Source organism: Urocitellus parryii, chromosome 5, assembly GCF_045843805.1.
Source record: "Urocitellus parryii isolate mUroPar1 chromosome 5, mUroPar1.hap1, whole genome shotgun sequence".
Lineage (NCBI taxonomy): Eukaryota > Metazoa > Chordata > Mammalia > Rodentia > Sciuridae > Urocitellus > Urocitellus parryii.
Window position 1 is genome coordinate 74,205,851 of NC_135535.1, and position 23,267 is coordinate 74,229,117.

Sequence of the window (23,267 nt, forward strand, 5' to 3'; positions counted from 1 at the left end):
AGATTTGACTTCTCCCTTTGCTGATATCTTATATCTTAAGGGTCCCGAATGTTTTTCACATTCGATTCATTTTCATATTTGGATCCCATTTTTAATCGGTTATGGATGACATAAATCTTGTTAATGGAGGTAACCTTGCTAGTGAACATGGATTGCTTTCTAATATAAGGCAGAGCCTGACTCATAATGAGTCACCCCATCTTCATGAAGAAAAGAGACTCCTATCATCTTGATGTAAAGTCCTTAAAAAAAAACAAAACTGAACCTCTTGTGATTAGTCACTCCTGGAACCACATTATGCCTTTCTACTCAATGAGTCCTGAACCTCTAGTCCAAAACAAGAAGTTTGAATAGAGTGCCTTGCTGTCTCCTATATAGTCTCCTCTTTGGATTCATGTAATTTTGAGATGAACCTTGAAGCAAGACTTGGTCATATTTTTTTTTTCTTAAAAAAAGGGCATTTTACAAAAATATAAGAGAGGAAAGTCTGAGAAATTCTTTCAAATCTTGTTTTATATGATGGATATTCTAAAACTATATTGTAGCTTCCTACAGTGTTGGAAACTAGACAAACTTTTGCCTGATTTTCCAGATCTTTTGTCTCACTTATTCCCAATCCCAATCTGAAACTTCAAAACCCAGTCATTCAAATGATTATCTTTTTTCCAATGCCTGGTGTACTGATCCATAAACTGTGAGATATGTAGCTTCCCATGGTCATCTTGAACAACTCTGATACCTTTCTACAATTTTCTCCAAACCATGGTTTTGTCTTAGTTGTACTCATTACACATAAATACTTCCCAGGGGCTTCCAATTCCTTCCAATCCTGGCATACTTGAATATGCTGTTTGTTTTACTTTGTTATTGTTTGTTTGTTTAAGTGAGTAGTACTGCTGGTATAATAAAGGCACAAGGTATTCCTTCTGTATTCCTTTATTGATCAGCTATGTTCCCCAAAGCCATAACTTTTAAGTGGGATAGGACCACTTAAATTAGGTAATGGAGGAAGAAAATAAATAACAAACCTTAAGAGACTTAGTTTGATTAGGTTGTAATTAATTACTTGTAATTAAGGTCCAATCCCTGGTCATTGATTGTTTAGTACCTTTAGAATAAGAAATAAAAATAAGATTACACTTTGGTGTAAAGACTTTTCAGGAAAAAGATAAGTAGTCCAGAGATCTTAGGAATTCAGACTAGATTCCAAGCTCAAACTCTGAACATTTATTTCAGAACTATACCTGCTCTGGGGAGATTTAGACTTTTAGCCTAAAAGATTCCATCTAACAATGGCAGGAGCAGAAACCACAACTGGACTGCTTTGAACAGTGCTTATCTGTGAAAAAGCTTTCATAATCTAGCCAAATGGATCCTATTGTACTTTGATCTTACCTGCACTTTGATATGCAAGCACAAAGTAGAAATAGCACTTTTTATATTCAATTTCTTCTTTTAAAAAAGAGATTTAAACTTTTGCTTTCGCTTTTATGTAACTTTGGGGAATTTCTATATTGAATCTCAAAGTATTTCTTAACTGCTTCATAGTCAATAACAGGAAAACTTCCCTTTCATGACTTGACTCTAAGAAAGCACATTTAAAAGAATGTCTTAAGTGACAGCAAATGTCTTAAAGGGTGTACTTGTAATTAAGGTCCAATCCCTGGTCATTGTTAGTTTTGGACCTTGGAAAACCTAATCAAACTAAGTCTCTTAAGGTTTGTTATTTATTTTCTTCCTCCATACCTAATTATTCCTTTAGGTATAGCTACACATCCAAGGGACAACAGATGATTAGCTTTTAAATTATGTTTCCTTGGTAGAACTTTTCTAAGTAGCAGGTGAAAAAAAAGTTGAGGAAGGTTAAATTCTTACTTGTTTTGAAGTAGCACACAAAAGAATTGTTAAGTAACCCCATGCCCCACATCACTCCTTGGTGGTGGGAAACAACAGATGAGGAATTGACAAAAAGTCTTTTTGAAGGAAAATTTAAAGAAATTTGACATATTTTACTAAAGAAACTCATTATTTACTTTTTTTTATTTCTTTCCTACCTTTTCACTTAAAGCATTTTATGATTTCTTTTTGATATACCCAAATTGCCAGCATCACTACTTTTGAACTTTGAGTCCATTATTTAGCAAAAAGAGGGGTATTTTAACATAAACATGGCAATAGCAGGATAGTTAATCTGATATCTGAGATGGCTAGTAGGTCACTAATAGGTGAGTAACATATACAATACGAATACACTGAGTAAATAAAATGATTCACAACCTAGGCAGGACAGAACAGGATGGTTGATATGAGATTTTATCATGCTGCTCAAAAGAGTGCATGATTTAAAATTTAGACATGGTTTATTTCTAGAATTTGCCATTTAGTATTTTTGAGCCATGGGTGACTGAGAGTAACTAAAAGCATGGAAAGTGAATACCAGATAAGGGGGAACCACTGTATATGGAACATCAGCCCCTTCCCTGACTTTGAGTCCAAAGATGTTTATTAATACAAAGACAAAATTTTTATTTATTTAAAAATTTTAAGACTGAATTGATAGGAGTTGGTCAATTCTGTATTTCTATATAAAAATGAAAAAATGTAGAATTAAATGTACTCTGAGAGCCCTCTGTGGTGGACTAGATGTATGGATGTGCTACTGCTGGAGATTTGGAAATAGAGTCTGGAGTAAGAAGGAAAGTGACTTTTTTTTTTTTTAAGTGACATATGGCCGAGAAGTTGAAAATATGTACCTGAAGACGAAGATCAAGGCTAAACTTATGGGTTGTGTGCCACCTCTTCACAGAGGTGTGAGAGTTAGTGGCAGGAGAATTATGGAACATATGTGGGAGGAATCTAGGACTGGGAGAGGTGGGAACAACAAGATAGGCAAAAAAAGAAATAGCAGTATAAAAAGTGTGATCAGAGAATGGATATGACAATTTAAAACTAGGGTCACTGAAGCCAAAAGCAAACAAACAAACAAAATATCTTTACAATAATTAGAGCTATCCATAGTGGTTAGGTCCATTTTGACAGAATCGCACATGTAAGGTTGATTTCAATCCTCTATTTCAGAGAGTTCCAGGAAGACAAGAGCTGTGCAGAAATCACTGCAGCTGGAAATGTAAGAGTAACTTGTGACCTTGTGAAGTCAGTCTCTCCAAAGAGTAAAGTTGGGGGAAGTGGGGAGTTAAAGATGCAGAAATAGTGTGAAGACTGTTTCTTAGCTGTACCTAATACTTAGGAGAAGGCAAGGTATTCATTTCCTCCCTTCTTCCTCCTGATTCTCCTTCCCTATACTAGTCTTTCTTTTATTCCTTTACTTTTAATTTTTTATTGGTACTTTATACATACACATAAAAATGAAATTCTCTTGGGTATACTTATATATACATATACCAGGATTTTATTAAATTCATTCCATATTTCCTTCCCTTTTCCATTCTTTCTCCTCTCATTCTCTACCTTCTATTCCACTGAACTTCCGTATAGTATATATTTACGATATCCAATCCCCCTTACCACCACCTTTTTCCCCTAATTTTGCTCTAGCTTCCACATAAGAGAAAACATTTGACCTTTGATCTTCTGAGTCTAACTTATTTCACTTAGCATGATCTCCATTTCCATCCACTTATTGAGAAATGCTATTATTTCATCCTCCTTCGTGGCTCAGTAAAACTCCATTGTGCCTGTATCCTACATTTTCTTGATCCATTCATCTATTGATCAGCATCTGGACTAACTCCATAATTTGGCTGATTGTGAATTGTGCTGCTCTAACATTGAAGTAACTGTATTGCAATAGTTTGCCCATTTTCGTTCTTTTGGATAAATACCAAGAAGTGTGATCGCTGGGTCATATGGTAGTTCCATTCCTAGTTTTTTGAGTATTCTCCACACTGGTTTCAGAGTAGTTGTAAAACAACAACATTAACAAAAATTAAGAAAACAAAAAAACATTTTAAAGAAAAGAGGTTCTCCAGAGTGTCTGCTGCTTCAGAGAGTTCCAGGAAAATGAGAGCCATGCAGAAATCACTGCACCTGGCAATGTAAGAGTAACTTGTGACCTGATACAGTCTCTCCAAAGAGTAAATGGAGGGGGAGTTAAACATGTGGAAATAGTGTGAGGACTATTTCTTATTTATACCTATTATTTATGAGAAGGCAAGGAAGAAAGGAAGGATGAAAAAAGAATCATTTTGTTTCCTATTTATTTTTAAGAATGGAAACTCACTGAACATATTTAAAGTTGAGAAAGTATCCAGGGAGAAAGAAGCAGTTTAAAATATAAAATTATGATTTGACTAACTGACCTCACAGGATTGCACAGAAGATTCATAAATCCAAAGTCATAAATCAAGAGTGGTTACAAATAAAATCCTGTCCTAATTATCTCTTAAAACCAAAATCAAACAAACAAAAAAACTTTTGAGATATAATTCACACACTATTAAATTTGTCCATTTTAAATGTATCATTCCATGAATTTTAGTATATTTATAGAGGTTTTACTGCTAGCTTATGTGTCTAGTATTTATTGCTAGCTTATGTGTCTAGTAATCAAAATAAGTATAAGAACTTTGGTCTTCTGTGTCTTGGAGGGTTCTAAGAACTTCATACTCAATTTGAGCCCCAAATGCACACTGGCTAGTAGAACAAAGGAATACAATTTAAGGCTTATATTCAATATAAGAGAATAAAAATTTAGAACAGAAGAGTAATAGAAAAATATCATGGGTACTGACCATAGTAACATTACAACAGATAATGTGGAATGAGGCAAATGCTGTAAATAGTTGCTTTTGTCATGTTTACAATAGATAATTAATAAGCCACACTGTATGAATCAAATAACTTTTGTTTCATAACATTTAGAATCTACATCTACAGTTGACTCATGAGGTAACTGTGCTGTAACACACAACTTATAGTACATTTTTACCTCATATCGATCTCTAGGGTTTGTTTTTGTTTGTTTGCTTATTTGTTATTTTCAAAGCTGCCCAGAGCAATTTTTCCCCATTTCAAGAAACCATTGTCTCAGTTCTTTGTAAGTATTGTAGATCTTGAGCTACAATAAATATACAAATATAAAAATTTATCATGTAATTATCTTTTCAACTGTTTGAAACTCATGTATTTATATATTTGCATACTCCAATTTCGGAATGCTTATTTTCAGACTTAAAGCATGCTCATGTTTTATCTGTGATTAGGAAAAACATTTTTCAAATGAAGAAAAAAGTAAACAGACCAAAAATAAAGATGAACCACAGTTTATTCACAATATACCCATATATATTACCTCACATCAGGATATCAGACTCAGATATATAAAAGAGATGGGAAAGGAGAAAATAAGAGAGAGAGAGATTGATTTCATACACAAAAGTATGATGGAGGTAAGAATTATTGAGCTAAAGACAAACTACCCAAGATTCTAGGCCTCTAGGTAATTATACTTCATATTTTTAAATTTTCTCAAAATTGAGATCTGCAGAAGAAAATGTACCCAAAGAAACAACCATGATATTAAATACACATTTAATTGCACTATTAACTTGAATCTAAGTTGCTTTTTCTTCAAGTTCAGTATCTAAAGTTATTTTCAGAATTTCTCCCCTATACAATGAATTTAAGAAATAACCACTTTCTTATTAACTATGAGAAATATTTCTTCAGACTTTTAATTTCTCTCTCAAAGATTTTAGTAAAATTTGATTTAATAAAAAAGTCTAGAGAAGGGTAAAACAAACTAAAAAAAGAAAAAGAAAGGCAAGAATTAAATGTTCTTTTATCATAGTGAAAAAATTCAACAACTAAATTACATATTGAAATGAGAGTTAAATGTGTGATTTCTGTAGATATTCATGAAATCAGGTTGATTGAGGAGGAATGGAAAAGTTTTTCAAAATACAGACCTTATTACAGTGGGTTTGTTAAATTTTCACAAAGTTTGACAGTCACCATTAGTTTGTATTTGTCTCCTCCATTGAAGAGGACAATCACCATCTCAAACGCATTTTCTATAATCATTCCAATATACATTTTCTGTGTGTTTGCAAAGTTCCTTTTTTGGGAAAGTAACTGCATGTAAGGTGGACATTTTAATGGAGAATATATCCTGTTTCGTCTCACTGTTCCCACTCTAATGAAGTCCTTCATTCTATTGCTTAGACAATCACAACTTTCTGACTGGTCTCCTTTTTCACTTTATCCTACACACTGATTCCAAATGAATATTCCTATATCACAGGCATGATCATGTCAGTGGCCTGTTCAGATATACTCAATGACTTTCCACCATCAGTTAAATATTAATTTTCAGCTTGTCTAAGTAAAGAATGAAACTCATCCCTTTTGGTGATCTGAATATTTAAGAACTTTGGATTAGTACTTGATTGAAGATCTGGCAAAAATCCTACAGAAATAGGGATAAAGCTAATCTTCCAAACACATAGCACTTGAATAAGTATAACATACTTTCCTTATATTTCACCTCTACCTTAGTGCAAATTACAGAATAGATTTTAGTTATTTATTTTCTGGCTATAAATTCCTCATATTGCATTTAAGATTCCCACTCTAGGTATGTAATAGAATTTATCTATCATATAGTGAACAAAGCACAGTATATGATAACAGACAAGTGAATGTGATTGCTTCAATCAAAGAATATAAATATTCCCATTGCTTTTTATTTATAAAAATAACATTAAAATACAATTGAAGACAGTTTAGGAACAAATTAATTTGGAATCACAGTTCACAAGTCTACATAGCATCTACATTATATTATTTTGCAGATATTACACCTAGGCAGTGCTATAGGCAGCCCGTAGACTGTAGTGGCCCATCCTGCCTGTGGACTCTGCTGCTCAGGTACACACAAAAGCAACAGGATAAATATTTCTCACTTATTAATGATTTTATTCACTAATCCTGAGTTGAAGATTCAGCTGTCTAAACTAGAACATATCCTTCATAAGCATATAATTATCCATATCTAGCAGAATATTTGCAAAAACATTACAAAAAGTAAATAACTCTACATACTTACTTTATTTTAATTGAAAATTAAGCTTCTCAGAAAATTGTTTTATAATCAAGGTAAAAATTTGTATCTATTCACACTGTTCAAGAAAAGATTGCAGGTTGATAGGCTGATGGAAAGAGGAGTATTCTGGTTTTTGAGTCTGGAAATATGATTTTAATCCAGATTCTAATATGTTCTGACAGTTACTCTGAGTGATTCAATAAGCTTTCACGGGCCTCATTTTTTTTTTAACTACAGTATAATGAGATTAATTTCTGATGTGATTTCCTATTAGAATAGCAGGTGTCTAAGAATTCCATGACATCCTGTTGGATTCTCTCTAGGTTTTCCTTAGAACTGGTTTCTCTACTACATGCACAGACTATTTTATCAACAAATGAAAATGCACTCGAGTTTCGAATTTAATAAGCAAAGCAAGACTCAACTCCTGGGATTGGAAAACAATTCATTAACATCTAAACCCTAATAAGAAAATTTCCACACCATTAGTTTCATAATGCACCTGCCCCTGACTATTTAACTGTCACTAGTAAAATTTAAGTGCTTCATATTTCATATTTATTATTTTGCATATAGCATGTGCTTTTGATTATTCAATGTAGCAGACATAATAGAAAAAAAACATTTATCAAGTCAGACCAGTCTCAGTTTCCTATACAATGTATAAATATTTCCTCTTTACGAACACATTTTAGTAATATTTGCAATTGTATTTCATTAATTATATGTTATCTTTTAAGTTTTTTGTACTCCTTATGATGCAACTAGACTCTAAAATTCCATTCTGAACCTGATATGCAAATTAGTGTTAACTATATAAACCACCTTTAAATTTTTTTTTCATGGCTTCAGTCCTCAAGGCACTGAAGAAATATGTACATATGCATACATTGTTAATAAAATCTAATGTCTGTGTTTATGAAAATTTTAGGTAGGAATTTTCTTGATTCACTTTTATATTCTCTAAGTGGAAATTTCATTCTTCTCAATTTCATTTTATTTCCAGTCCCAGATAATAGCATACCCAAATTGGCTCTTTAGAAAAGACTCAAAAGGATTTTAATTACTTCCTCTGAAAATGTTCTAAATGAAACACTGGGCCTGAGGATTATTCTTTTCCAGATGACTGACTGGGTGAATCTTCCCCTCCATAATCACCTGGGTATTGGAGACTGCCAATTTAACCTCTAAAAGACCCTATTTTCAGGTAACAGTGGCATCTTTCAAAGTGCTAATGAAATTTGAATGCTTCAGAAGGAAGAATTTGGGAATATTTACTGAACCTCAAGGTTTGGCATAAATTAGGCTATGAGGTTCCTCCAAACTCGATAGGTTTGTAATTTTGGCCTCACTACCTGTCAAAGATGCACTGTGACAGAGTGAAGAACAACCTAGCAGATTCCTCTTCTTACTTCTCTACAATATAGTCCAAATGTTCTTCTTTCAACAATGTATAGTTTTCTTAATAATTTGAAAGTGATATTGATACACAGCTAGCTAAGATAGTGGGCTAAGGATTAAACTCTTTCTAGAGGTATAGTCCTAAAAACAAGACCACTTGCCTAGCATGTGTCAGGCACTGGGTTTGATCCTTAGAACCACATAAAAATGAAACAAATAAAATAAAGATATGCTGCCCATCTATAACCACATTTTTTTGAATTCTAAGTCGTATAGAACCAGAATCAGAATAAAAACAATAAGGTGCAAAATTCAAGGGGAAACCAAAAAAAATCATTAACAAAAATAAATAATATTTTAATGTGATATTCTAAAACAATGTTTTAGAATGAAACAAAAAAAACCTGTGATGTACAAAATATAAATATCTTAAACACAGTTTTTAATCATTATACCAAGTTCAACAAGACCTCACACTTCCTGTTGTTTCTTCTTCCATTGGTTAATTGAAAATTACTACAGGTCAATTTATATATATCAGAATAAATATAATGAAACACCAAATCAATAATTTAATTATTTTACCTACTTTATATATTAAATTTTACAATTGGTCCTGGCAAACATGAGAAGTGCTTTATATTCTATTATATTCTATTCCTACAGAGATAGACTACAGTAAGTCTAACTTGGTAATTTGTAATAATATGTTGCAACTAGAGGATACCTAGATGAGCTCAGATTTTTGATGGTCCCACCAACAAAAGGAGAAGTGGCTCATATTGACCATCATAGCACACATAGACCACCAGAGCTTGAAGTTACAAACATCTACAGCCCTATGGCAACTTAACAAGCAACATTTCAGTCAATGAGGAACCATGTATACTACAGTGGTCCTCTAACTACAGGGGAGGTAAAAGATTCTCATCACCAAATGACACTACGGCTATCATAACATCATAGGCCAAAGCATTACTGTGTTTGTGGTGATGCTGATTTAATCATATATAAGTAGAGAACATGCAACTATGTACATTGCATAATACTGGATAATGATAACAAACAGCTATGTTAGTGGTTTATATATTTACTGCATTAAACTTTTATCATTATTTTAGAGTAAATGCCTTCTATTTATATAAAAGATTTTATTTGAAAACTGAATGGTGTTATGTCAGGAGCAGCCCCATGTATTTGTTTTTTACTCATCTCTTGATGACATCAAGAGATCACTTTGAGTGATGGACCTATACCATCTGGATTTGGGCAAGTACACTATTTGCACTATGACGCATTTCTCAAAGTGTACAGCTAAGCAGTGAATGATTTGTTTACATGAGCATATGAAGTAACACATAAATAACAGATTTTATGTTTCATAAAATTAAAATAAACAGCACTTGGTTGAAGATAAGCATAAAATTTCCAGTTATTTGAGACTTGAGAAGACACAGGCAATAGGTGTGGTATAGACTTTTTTTTTCCTAAAAGTCCTCATCTTTGTCTACATTTCTCATTTTACATTCCAGCCAAGGAGGAGTTCTTTCAGCTGACCTAATGAAAACATTCCTGCAAAATTGAGAGGCCAACCTGTGTGCAGTTGCAGTCCAGCCAGAAAGACAGCTAATTCTTGGCTTTGGACTTTGCTTTAAAGGAATTATTCAGGCCTTTCTGTGGCATGGAACACAGTGATCAGCCAGCAACTGTTTAGAGATGAAAATAACCTTTCTTTGTTATAATTTTCCCCCCAAATGTAGCACTGTTTCAATTTCATACAAGATCCCTACTTGTGCCCAATTAACAAAAGAACAGGGTTGGGGGAGGTATGGAGGGATAACAGGATGTATCCTAATCGTTGTGTATAAAGGATGTGATTGCCTAATTAGTGTACGTTTAGAAGGGATTTACAAGAGCAGCATGAGCAAGTAATTTAACAAAAATACAGAGACCACTTTGAAATTACTGGGGTATGGCCCCAAAACTTGGAATCAGGAGGGAGAGGAGCTGACGTGGCCTATACTGGATGTCCAACATTGCCATTGGCTTCTCAGCAAAAGTTCCCTTTTACAAAAAAAATAATAATAATTAATTAATTAAGCAGATCACAGAGTTGTGGTAAAAATTAAATAACATGACAAAAATAAATAGTTTGTATGTCATGGGGCTTAGTGGTAGAGCACTTGCTTAGCACGCACAAAGCCCTGGGTTCCATCCCCAGCACCACAAAACAAAAACCAAAAAAATAAATTATGAACTTTTGCATAAATGTTGTAAAGGAATTTAAAGGATAACAAAATACATTGGTAATATGAAGCAAGTTTGTAAAATCAATGCCCATTATTTGAGAAGAAATTTAATTTAAAGTTATATTCATCAGTCTAGAGAAGCTTAAGTTGCTAAAGATGATCCAACAAATCATTTCTTTTGTCAAGACTGTGCTTCTTAGGAACACAAATTAAGAGATTTATGAAACATTAATTCTCTCTACAATTTACTATGTTAGCAAAGTCAACCAATTAAGACAAACTGCTTTAAAGTTATTTTTTACCTACAGAAATGTAAGTAAGTAAATAAGAAAACTGGAAAGACAATTATCTCATCTTCCTAGTAACTTTCCAAGAAGTATTTAATTAACATATAAAGAATGGATGGTAGAAATAAGATAATTCTATTATTAAGGAATAATTGAAAAGTAAATATTTTATATCATATTATTATTTAACCTTTAGTAGTAATTCCCAGACTAAGTACATATTATATAATATATGTTGGAAATTTCCAGTTCCTTCAGTTGCTTTCTGACTCTTTTTCAAAACACAATATCATATTAAAAATAGGTAATCCTTTTATAAAACATCTGTTTTTTGTATAACAAAAGAATTTTGAAGAAAGTATATAAAATACTGAATTTTTAAATCTTGATCAATTTCTCTTTTCTCTTTGCTCTACAATCTCTCTGTTAGCAATGACACCATAGTGTAGATGTTTACTATAATTAACATGATTCTCCAATCAGTTCCTTTCTGACTCTTTTTCAAAACATGTCATCGACATTCACAATGCAGTGAACTGGGAAATGTTTTAATAGTAAATGCGATATTGTATGCATTTTTCCAAAAAAAAAGAAAAATTAGAAAAAGAAAAAGTTCATCTTTTCAAAAAATAAAAACTAAGATACTCTTAAAAAAATTTTACAATGCACCTCAAGTCAAGCCCCACAGTAAGATCTAGATATTCTTGATTCCTTTATTTGTCATACACTTCATAGTTATCCATTATCAAGTCTTATTAACAATATGCTCAACTGACTTAATAGCTATTTACCTAATATATAAATATATGTGTGCATAAAACATATTACATTTGAACTAATATAAACACTGCACCCAGTCACTGTACATACATATTCTTTTCAAGTGCTTACGGAATGCTTACGAATATTACTATTTGTAACCACATAGCAGGACTCACAAACCAAATAGAATGTGTTCTCTGATATCAATGAAAATTTAACTTAAAATTATAAAACAATTCTAAGCTAAAAGGTACCAAAAAATTCTCAAGTTTTGGAAAATTAAGCAAAATACTGCCAAATACTCCATGGCTCATCTCGTGAAGGATGGGATAATAAGGGGCAATCCTGAGATGCTTCTAATGTTACATCTGTTATTCACTGTGACCAAGAGATTCTAAAATTCCCCTCAGCCTAACTAAACCTCAAGCAGGTTTCTTCCTGACATAGGCCCCTGACCTCTTTTTTCAGAGCATTTAACTTCAGAAAACTTGAAACTGTAAAGTCTTTCTTTACCCCTTTGATATATAAACCTTCAATGCCAGGAAACTCTGTCAAGGACTGGGAAACATCCTTTTAAAATGTATCTGTGTAAAAAGATGCACACCTATTTCCCAGTTTCTGTGGGAAAGAGGAACCAAACTTTAATAATAAGCAGCAATTAGCAAACAGAAGGCTTGATCACATTGACCAGCCTCTCCCCAATAATGTCCAGTATTTTCCCATGAGTTCAGCCCAGTGTTTAAAAATTCTCCTGCCTTGCATTTCACTGAGTTCAAACTCTCCTTAGTGCAATAGTCTTAAATAAGGTCATTCTGGCTTATGCTCTTTGATACTTCCAACCCATAGATCCCTTTGGTAGATATTGTTCACCAAATAATCATACTTCTCCTTTCCCCTACATGGAAGAATCATATTTTTTACTTTTAATTTTGAATTTTGTCATGTGACTTACTTCTGATAATGGAAAGCACTCATGTGACCAATTGCAAATGAATGATTTGGCTTGACCCAGACTCTTCCTTCCCCCAACTCCAGCTCCCAACTTCTACTTTCCACCTTACTTCCTGCTGTTAGAAAAATCATGTTTAGTCCCTAGAGAAAAATATGAGTCTCCAGGTCTGGAATTGAAGCCTGAAAAAGAACTATTCCCAGACTACTGCAAAATACTGACTGGGAAATACACTCACACATTCTATAATGATATTTGGTCAATGATGGGCCACAGATATGAATGCGGGTCCCATGAGATTATAATAGAGCTGAAGAATTCCTTTTGTCTAGTGATATTGTAGCCATGGTAACATTAACATAATGCATTACTCATATGTTTATGATGATGCTGGTGTAAATGAACCTACTACTCTACCCATTGTATAAGAGTATACATACAATATGCAGCATATAATATTTGATAGAGATAATAAATGACTATGTACTATCTAAACTGTAATTTTATTGTTATTTTAGGATGTGCCACTTCTACTTATAGAACATAATGTAAACTGTAAACAGCCTCAGGCATGTCCTTCAGGAGGTGATCCAGAAGAACGCATTGTTACCATAGGAGATGCAGCTCCATGAGTGTTATTGCCCCTGAAGACCTGCCAGGAGGACGAGATGTGCAGGTGGAAGAGAGTGACAGTGATTATCCTGACCCTGTTTAGGTCTAGAATAATGTGCATGAATGTGGCTGAGTTTTTAACAAAAGGTGTTAAAAGGTTCAAAATTTTAATGGGAAAAATTCAGTACAACAAAGATATAAAGAAAGAAAATATCTCTGACCATTGGGGACTGTGTATTTTTAAAGTGCTATTACCAATAGAAACAAAAAGTATAAAAACTGAAGTGTTTATAAAATTTTTACAAAAGGAGAGTAAGTTAAGGTTAATTTGTTCATGAAGAAATTTTATATAATGTTAATATAGTTCAAGTGTACAGTGTTTAAAGTCTACTATAGCGTATGGTAGTGTCTCAGACCTTCACATTCACTCACCATTCACTCATTAATTCATGCAGACCAACTTCTAATCCTGCAAATTCTGTATGTGGCAAGTGCCACACATAGCACACCATTTTTTATCTTTTATGCCATAATTTTACTGTACCCTTTCCATGTTGAGTTATGTTCCATTACATAAACACTAATGTTACAATTGTCTACAGTGTTCAGTATAATAACCTGCTGTACAGGTTGTAGCCTTGGAGTCATAGGTATGCAGTAGGCTGTACCATCTAGGTTTTTTAAAAGTATTCTGTATAATGTTTGTACAACAAAAAATAGCCTTATGGTGCATTTCTCAGAATATATCTCATGGTTAGATCATACATGACTGTATGTATTCCTGCAAGCCACTGATTTTGAGGTTGTGAGGATACTACAACATATTATAAAACAGATGAGCTTTTCACACTTTATGTATTATACACCCTACATAGTGTACACCTTCAAAGCCCCACTGTTTTCACCTTTTTTATTCAGTGTCACACTGAAGAAAGACCTGGACACTTACCATGACCTATATACCCTCCATGATCTGTCCCTGCCTATCTCTTTAATCTGATCTTTTTTCATTTACTTTTTTTTCTCTGTACACTGGCTTCTTCTATTGTTCTAATATGCTGTTGCTGTGTTCCTTCTCTTCACAGAACATTTACTCTTAATATCTTGTTTTCATCTCAGAATATTCTTAGCTGTACAACTGTCTTGCCCCCTCCTCATTTACTTAAAGAATACCTATCAATCCTTCAGTTCTCAACGAAAATGCCTGCATGAGACAAATTGTACCTGAACTTCACACAGGGTAAGTTCTTTTTCTGAGGCAGGTTTATAAGCTGTTTCTCTTTGCCTGCAGAGCACTCCTCTTACTTTTCAATTGCTTCTTCTTCTTATTATTATTATCATTATTATTGTTGTCGTTATTATTATTATTATTATTATATTAATTTCTGTCTTAGCCAATAAAATGTAAGTCTCAGAAGACAGGAATCAAGTATCATTTTACTCAGCATTTTATTTGCATACAGAATAACATAGAACAGGGTTTTGGTCAGTTTTTATGTTTGAGTTGAGATTCAAATGCAGCTCCTAGTTCAAAAGTCCACCCCTTTCTATTATGTCCAGTACAACATTTACCCTTACACTTTGCATAAGTAGGCTTACTTTCTTTCTTTATGTTGAACTCATGCTCAGTTTTACTGATTATACATATTACTTGTCTCAGATTTTGCATGTAATTTTTGTAAATAGACTTGATTTGGACAAGTTCAGAGCATTTCTCTGAATTCCCAAGACCATTTAAAATTTTACTCTGTAGTTTAAGGTGATGGTATTCACTGGGTGCCCCTCAGACCAAGTTCTTGTTCTTTCACCTTGATTCTCTCTGCAAAGTTAAAGAGGGTACCATAGCAGTCCATCATGACAAATATATTCCAGAAAATGTCAAAGGTTTGCCCTAAATCTCTTTTGTGGTAACTTCAGACAATACCTTCTTGCCAGGAAATTATAAATGGCTAACTTAGAAGTGACCATGTTCTATATTTATAAGAGTAAAATTCATGTATATGAATGAAAATGCCTACTCTTTGATTATTTTGAACTTATCTATCTAAGAAATAAAGGTTAATATATGTTCTAATGCCACATGGGTAAAATGAAGTCAAAGATAAGTAACCAAAATAAAATGAATCATACATTTTAAAACAGTTCACGAAACTCTACAGGAAAAAAAATGCAAATTAAAAGTGAAAGTATTCCAGAAACTACTAAAAGAAGATCAAATTCTTTATTACAATTTCTGAGTCTAGTGTACATTAAAAAGATAACATCCACTATTTTATGAGAAAATTAAGTGTTATATAAATAAAAATCAGTGTTACTACACTAACTAACTTCTGGAGTCTATTTTTACAAAGATAGGTAGAGATGAAATGTTTATATACATCTGTTGACAGTTCCAGAGAAAATGTATTATCAGCATTTTCTAAATTGTCACAATTGGGGACATTAATGAGTTTACTTGCAAAAGGGTTATCTGTCAAATACATTTATGAAATGCTGCATGGATTATAACCTTCCTTAAACAAACTAGGTGTCCTTTAACATATGAATAGATAAAAGAAAATGTGGTGTATATACACAATGGAATATCGTACAGCCATAAAAAAGAATTAAATAATGGTATTTGCTTGTAAATGGATGGAACTGAAGAATATCATGATAAGTGAAATGAGCAAGTCCCCAAAACCAAAAGCTGAATGTTCTCTCTGATATGTGGATGCTAACTCAAAACAAGGGAGGGTAAGGAGGGTAAGAATAAAAATCCACTGGATTAGACAAAGGGGAAGGAAGAGAAGAGGAAGGTATTAGGAAAGGTGGTAGAATTAATCTTACAAAACGTTTCTAGCCTTGTATTTGAGTACACGACCAGGGTAATTCCACAAGAATGGGGTCCTAAAAAAAACAGAATGAATTATACTTTCTATATAATAAATTATACTCTATATGTGTATAATTTGCCAAAATACATTCGAATGTCATGTAAAACTAAAAATAACAAATAAAAAAAGATTTACAAATAACCCAATCAACAAATGGGCCAAGGACCTGAACAGACACTTCTCAGAAGAGGACATACAATCAATCAACAAATACATGAAAAAATGTTCACCATCTCTAGCAATCAGAGAAATGCAAATTAAAACTACTCTAAGATACCATCTCACCCCAGTAAGAATGCCAGCTATTATGAAGTCAAACAACAAGTGCTGGAGAGGATGCTGGGGAAAAGGTATACTCATACACTGCTGGTGGGACTGCAAATTGGTGCAGCCAATTTGGAAAGCAGTATGGAGATTCCTTGGAAAGCTGGGAATGGAACCACCATTTGACCCAGCTATTCTTCTTTTCCGACTATACACCAAAGACCTAAAAGCAGCATACTACAGGGACACAGCCACATCAATGTTTATAGCATCACAATTCACAATAGATAGACTGTGGAGCCAACCTAGATGCCTTTCAATGGATGAATGGATTAAAAAAAGTGGCATTTATACACAATGGAATATTACTCAGCAATAAAAAAATAACAAGATCATGGCATTTGCAGGGAAATGGATGGCATTAGAGCAGATTATACTAAGAGAAGTTAGCCAATTCCTAAAAAAACAAATGCTGAATGTCTTCTCTGATATAAGGGGAGTGACTCAAAATGGGGTAGGGAGGAAGAACATGAGAAGAGTATCACTAAGTACGGAGGAGAGGTGGGAGGGAAAGGGAGGGAGAAGGGGAATAGCACAGAAGATGGAAGGAGACCCTCATCGTTATACAGAATACATGTATGACAATGTGAGGAAAAAGAAAAAATGTGTCACATTAGATTGGGTAGAGAGAAGTGATGGGAGGGGAGTGGAAGGGAAGGGGGGAAAGGAAGGACAGCAGAATAAAATAGACTTTATTATTGCTGTATGTATATATGTGACTGCATGACCAATGTGATTCTGCAACCTGTACACTCAGAAAAATGAGAAACTATACCTCATCTGATTCACATGTATGATATGTCAAGATCATTGTACTGTCATGTGTAACTAATTAAAAACAAATCTAGTTTAAAAAAAGATTTAAAAACCAAAAGAAAAAAGATTACAATGCACATTTCTTCACATTTCCAATAAACCTAGTTTGACTAATCTGGCTATTTTTCTAAACTGATTTGACAGAGGGTTATAGATTGGATATAGTTTGACTGTGTCCCCCAAGGGACATTGAATGATTGCCATTCAAATTTGGATGAGAGGGAATCTCATTGCAGTTTTGATTTGCATTTCACTAACAGCTAGAGATACTGAGTGTTTTTTTCACATGTTTATTGACCGCTTGTATTTCTTATTTTGAGAAGTATCTATTCATATATTTTCCCCATGTATTAATTGGATGATTAGGCTTTCATTGTGAAGGTTTTGGAGTTCATTATATATTATGGGTATTAATCAGTATAGGGGCAAGAAGGAAGTGATAAAAATTCTGAAAGCTTGGATTTTCAGGTATAAAAATCAGTATTAGTGAATAATATATTTTATGTTCAACTTAAAAATAAAACATGTTTCCTATTCTCTCAAATAAAAAAAAAAAAAACTCAAGTCAGTACCAAAGAGACCCCTTGGCACCCAGATTTAATCTGAACTCCTAAAAATATCATAGAACTTGGAGGGAATTGATTCCAGATCTGAGGCATGCTATGTATAAGTGGGTGAGGTATAGAGAAAATCAGATTTATCTTGTGTTGGTAACTGTGAAAACTGTGTCATGTGTGCACAGGAATTCATTATAATATTCTGTCTGGTTTTATACGTATTAGAAGTTTTTCATAATATGAATAGAACAACACACACACAAAAAAAATTGTCATGGTCTCTGGGAATGCAAAATCTTATAATGTGAAGTGTCGATAAGTGTTTCAAAACCTAAAGAGAACAATTTTTAAGCAGGTATCAATGGCTAAATTACAATAGGAAATCTAAATAATGATAACTTTTGATAACCATAGTTTGATTTTACTTCAAAAATGTTGCCTGTATTTCTTTCTTCCTTCCTCCTCCCTCCCCACCCTCTCTCTTTCTTTGTTACTGGGGATTGAAGCTGAGGACAGCTAACCACTGAACCATATCCCCGGGCCTTTTCCTATAAAGATAGGGCCTCACTAAGCTGCTTAAGGTTTTGCTATTTTGCAAGTTGCTGAGGCTGACTTTGAACTCACATCATCCTGCCTCAGCCTCCCAAGCCTCTGGGATTACAGGTGTACGCACCCTGCCTAGCTAAATGTTGCCTGTATTTCCTAAACTTAAGTCCCCATTTCTTGATAGTTGCTCAATAAATGATAGCAGAATTTAAAATAAAAACAGATTTCTCTTAAAACCCTCTAAAAAATTCTCAGAACGTACACCCATACACAAAAAGCATAGTTTTGAACTTGAACTATTCTGAGTATGTAAATATAAATTAACCACTGTGTAAAATATTCATAATACTAGAGGCTTAAAAATGTAAATGATGAAAAACATTAAATCACTGATGTGATTACAGAGTGGCACTTTATAAAAATAGGGCATCAATAATTAGAAACATGCTAGATAATCACCATCTACAATATGGAAAAAAAGTTTTCCCTCTAGGCATCAAATTAAGGTGCATTGTTTGGATATTTTGTGAAAAAAAAACGAATAGAACATATCTGGTCATGTAAAGAGAAAAAGAGGGAAACCGATTTACATTTATTATCATGATTAATCCTTGGCAATACCAAGGGCTTATTTTACTATACAATGCTATTTCCAGTTACCCATATATAAACTAAACATCATGTTGAATAACAACCTAATATTTCTGCTTATTTTCAAGCCATCAGAACCTAAATTTACCTATAGTACCTTGTATTTAGCAAGCAAAAGGAGATACTTGATTTTTAAAAATAAAGACTCACTGAAGATAGATAAATGGTTTTCCTTTTTTCTGAATAATAAGATTTTTAATTCTTATGTAGTCTGACTTCTTAAAGAATGAGCACAGCACACCTTCATACTGATGGCAGCAAGAAGTTTATAGTTATGTGATTTAAAAAGTCTGTGGGAGGCTACCATTGGCTAATGGCAGATAAAACCAATAAATCAGAATATAACTATTTCAAGTTCATTATTCCACTAGTAAGAATTGTTCAAAGTATTGGTGACAATATCTATGCATCCTAACTTCAATTACTATCACAAGACAAACCTTATGTTCATACTTCATTTCTACTTATGTCCTAACTCACCTTTCCTGAGGAGAGGGTTATAAATAGAAATTCTTATAAGAAGAATCAATCCTCTGGTTTGGAGAATTTTTTTTAAAAAGTATAGCTGGATTCTGGGAGAAGTAAGAGGAAAGTGAGAGAGAATCTTTAACCCAATGTGATGGACTATGTTTATTTCCCCTCCCAAATTTAGACATTGGAACCCCAACCCCCAATGTCATGGCATTACAAGGTGGGTCCTTTCCAGGTAATTAGGTTTAAATGAGATCATGTAATATTCTTATCCCAGAGCTTGCTCTCTCCCCCTCTGCCAAATGAGAATACTGCGCGCGCGTGCACACACACACACATACACACACACACCAATAAACATAAACAAAATAAGGGGCAAGATATCTTATAAATATTAATTCAATCATTCAACAATTAATTGTTGGCTATTTGCTATATGCCAGTAATTATAAGTCTGGGAAATCATCCATAAACAAGGCAAGCAAAACCACTGTTTTTTAAAAAGTTATATTCTCTAAATGGGAGAGAACCAGTGTATAAAAACAAATAAATGACACGAGAGGTTCAGTAAGTTATAAATACTATTAAAATATAAAACAAGTGAAAAATGGAGCAGAGGCATACCTGCAGGACTATCTTGGATTGGATGATGGGGCACAGCCTCCAGGAAGAAGCGGCAATTGACCAAAGAAGAGGAGCAAACACTGGAGATGTGGGAGGGAACATTCTAGGCACAGGGAACATCTGGTGCAGAGGGCTAACAACACTCAGCTTTGAAACGCATGAGTTTCGGGAGCACTCCCCCATTTCCCTTCTTGTTGCAGTCCTCTACTCATTTCTCAGATGTCTTTGATCACCACACCCCTCACACTAACTTCATATCAGTTTTTGGCACTTTTAATATCTATGACTCTTTCAACACACTGGCCTCTGTGTTCCTTGGTGTCCTCCTACAGCGATGCTGTCATCAACACCACTGCAGCTTCTCGCATCCCACCAATAAGAATGTTGATTCATAGCCTTCATCTCTAGTACTGCACTCGCTAATCACCACCCTTCTTCCCAGACCCCTTGTTCCAGGTTCCCAGATTCCAAAGTTTTCCTATCCCACCAGGACCTGGGATCCATGGATCCTGTTTTCTATCCCTTGCCCCCAACTTATGTCCTTATTGCTTTCCCTATGTGGCATACATTTCATGATATATCACTAAAATCATGACATTATATAAAACTCAACAAAACACACCGTAGACTCATTCTGAATTATTTGATGTTCCTTCATAAACAGTCCCTGGAAAAGCTCCATTAAACCACGCCATCATCTCCTGTTCTCCTACATTACTATTTAATTCTTACATTTCTCTCCTTCAGCTGCAAGTATCTCCTTATCTCTGACTACCCAGGTGCTATAATTCCAAAAGATCAAAACTTACCATCAATACAAAAATGTGGGGATCACTCTTTTCAAAACAATTGCTCAATGAGCAAAAAACAAAACAAAACAACTTACACTTGCACATAAGATTCCATTGTATCAATCTAGTAAATTGCCCCTAATTTTCTTGTATTGTCAATTTTTTCAACACTTGTTTATTATACCTATCAACATATACACAGTTGTTACATGTCTTTTTTCATATAGGTTTCTTTGGAAAAATAAATAAATGAGGAAAAAAACATTTTTTTCTGGATGAATAAACAAATGAATGAGAACAAGCAAATTACTTTTAACCTACAGATTTAAGAAAGTCGGTTATATTGAAATACTAGAACATATTATTAAAGCAAAGATAACAAAATATTGCTAATAAAAACAGAAATAGAGTTCCTTTAAAAAGACTAGAAATAACCAAAATAGACCTACAATCAATATGATGATTATAGCATGTCCATGAACAAAAAAAGGTGTCTTGAAAATAAAAAAATACCAGCATATAACATAGGAAAAATATGCACCATAAGTACCAGAAAAAAAACAAAAATATAAAATATAAATAACTGTTGTAAATCACATCTCAAAAGAAAAATTTTGTCAATATACATGATTAAGTAATTCAAAAGAAGATGTACCCAGTAATATATGAAAAATCTCTAACTTCACCAAAAATAGCAATATAAATCAAAATAAAAATGAGATACTCTTATTTCTTATAACATATATTTAATATATTTAAATTTGTATATCATAAGTGCAAATAATAACATTATATATTTGTGCATGCACACACAGGGGACCATATATTGCAAAGCTGATAATGAATACTTTCATACCAATGGGATATCAATTGATAACATTGTAGTGATAGTTTGAAAATCTGAATCAACTAGTTTCTTCTTCTTGTTTTTCTTTTTTTGGTACCAGGAATTGAACCCAGGGATGCTTCACCATTGAGCCACATCCCCAGTCCTTTTTTATATTTTATTTAGAGACAGGGTCTCACTGAGTTGCTTAGGGCCATACTAAATTGCTGAGGCTGGCTTTGAACTCACAATCTTTCTGCCTTAGCCTCCCAAGCAACTGGGATTACAGGCAAGCACCATTGCATCCAGCTTGAGAGGTTTCTTTTTTTTTTTGGATACAATCTTTTTTTTTTCGTTTTTTTTTTTAATTGGTTGTTCATAACATTACAAAGATCTTGACATATCATATTACATACATTAGATTGAAGTGGGTTATGAACTCCCAATTTTACCCCAAATGCAGATTGCAGAATCACCCCGGTTACACATCCACAATTTTACATAATGCCCTATTAGTAATTGTTGTATTCTGCTACCTTTCCTATCCCCTACTATCCCCCCTCCCCTTCCCTCACATCTTCTCTCTCTACCCCATCTACTGTAATTCATTTCTCTCCTTGTCTATTTTCCCATTCCCCTCACAACCTCTTATATGTAATTTTGTATAGCAATGAGGGTCTCCCTTCATTTCCATGCAATTTCCCTTTTCTCTCCCTTTCCCTCCCATCTCATGTCTCTGTTTAAAGTTAATCTTTTCTTCCTGCTCTTCCTCCCTACTCTGTTCATAGTTGCTCTCATTATATCAAAGAAGACATTTGGTATTTGTTTTTTAGGGATTGGCTAGCTTCACTAAGCATAATCTGCTCTAGTGCCATCCATTTCCCTGCAAATTCCATGATTTTGTCATTTTTTAGTGCTGCGTAATATTCCATTGTGTATAAATGCCACATTTTTTTTATCCATTCATCTATTGAATGGCATCTGGGTTGGTTCCTTTAATGTGATTTTATAATAGCAAAATTTAGAAATAATATAATCTTTCAACAGTAGGTAATTTTTAAATAAATTATAATATATCCTTATATTAGAATTTTATAGACCAAATAAAATTTATAATTTTGAAGAACTTGTTAGCACTTCTATTAGTTATTGCTGCAAGCACACAGTCAAATCTACAAATCATGTTATAAAGCAGTGTAACATATACAGTCTCAATTCTCTAAGATAATGTACCAAAAATAATAGACTAGAAAATAATGATAGAATAGACAGTGGATGACCAAGAGTGACTCCTAAGTTGTGGATTTATAGGTAATTATAATTTCTTATTTTCTTCTAGCTGTAAATCCAGAAACTCAACGTGACAATACTGAAGATGTAGATGTGAATAAGGAGGAGGAAAGAAGGGAGGAAGAGAAAGTTTTCTCCTCTCCGCTCCTTTAGTAGGAATTGGTCAGAGTCA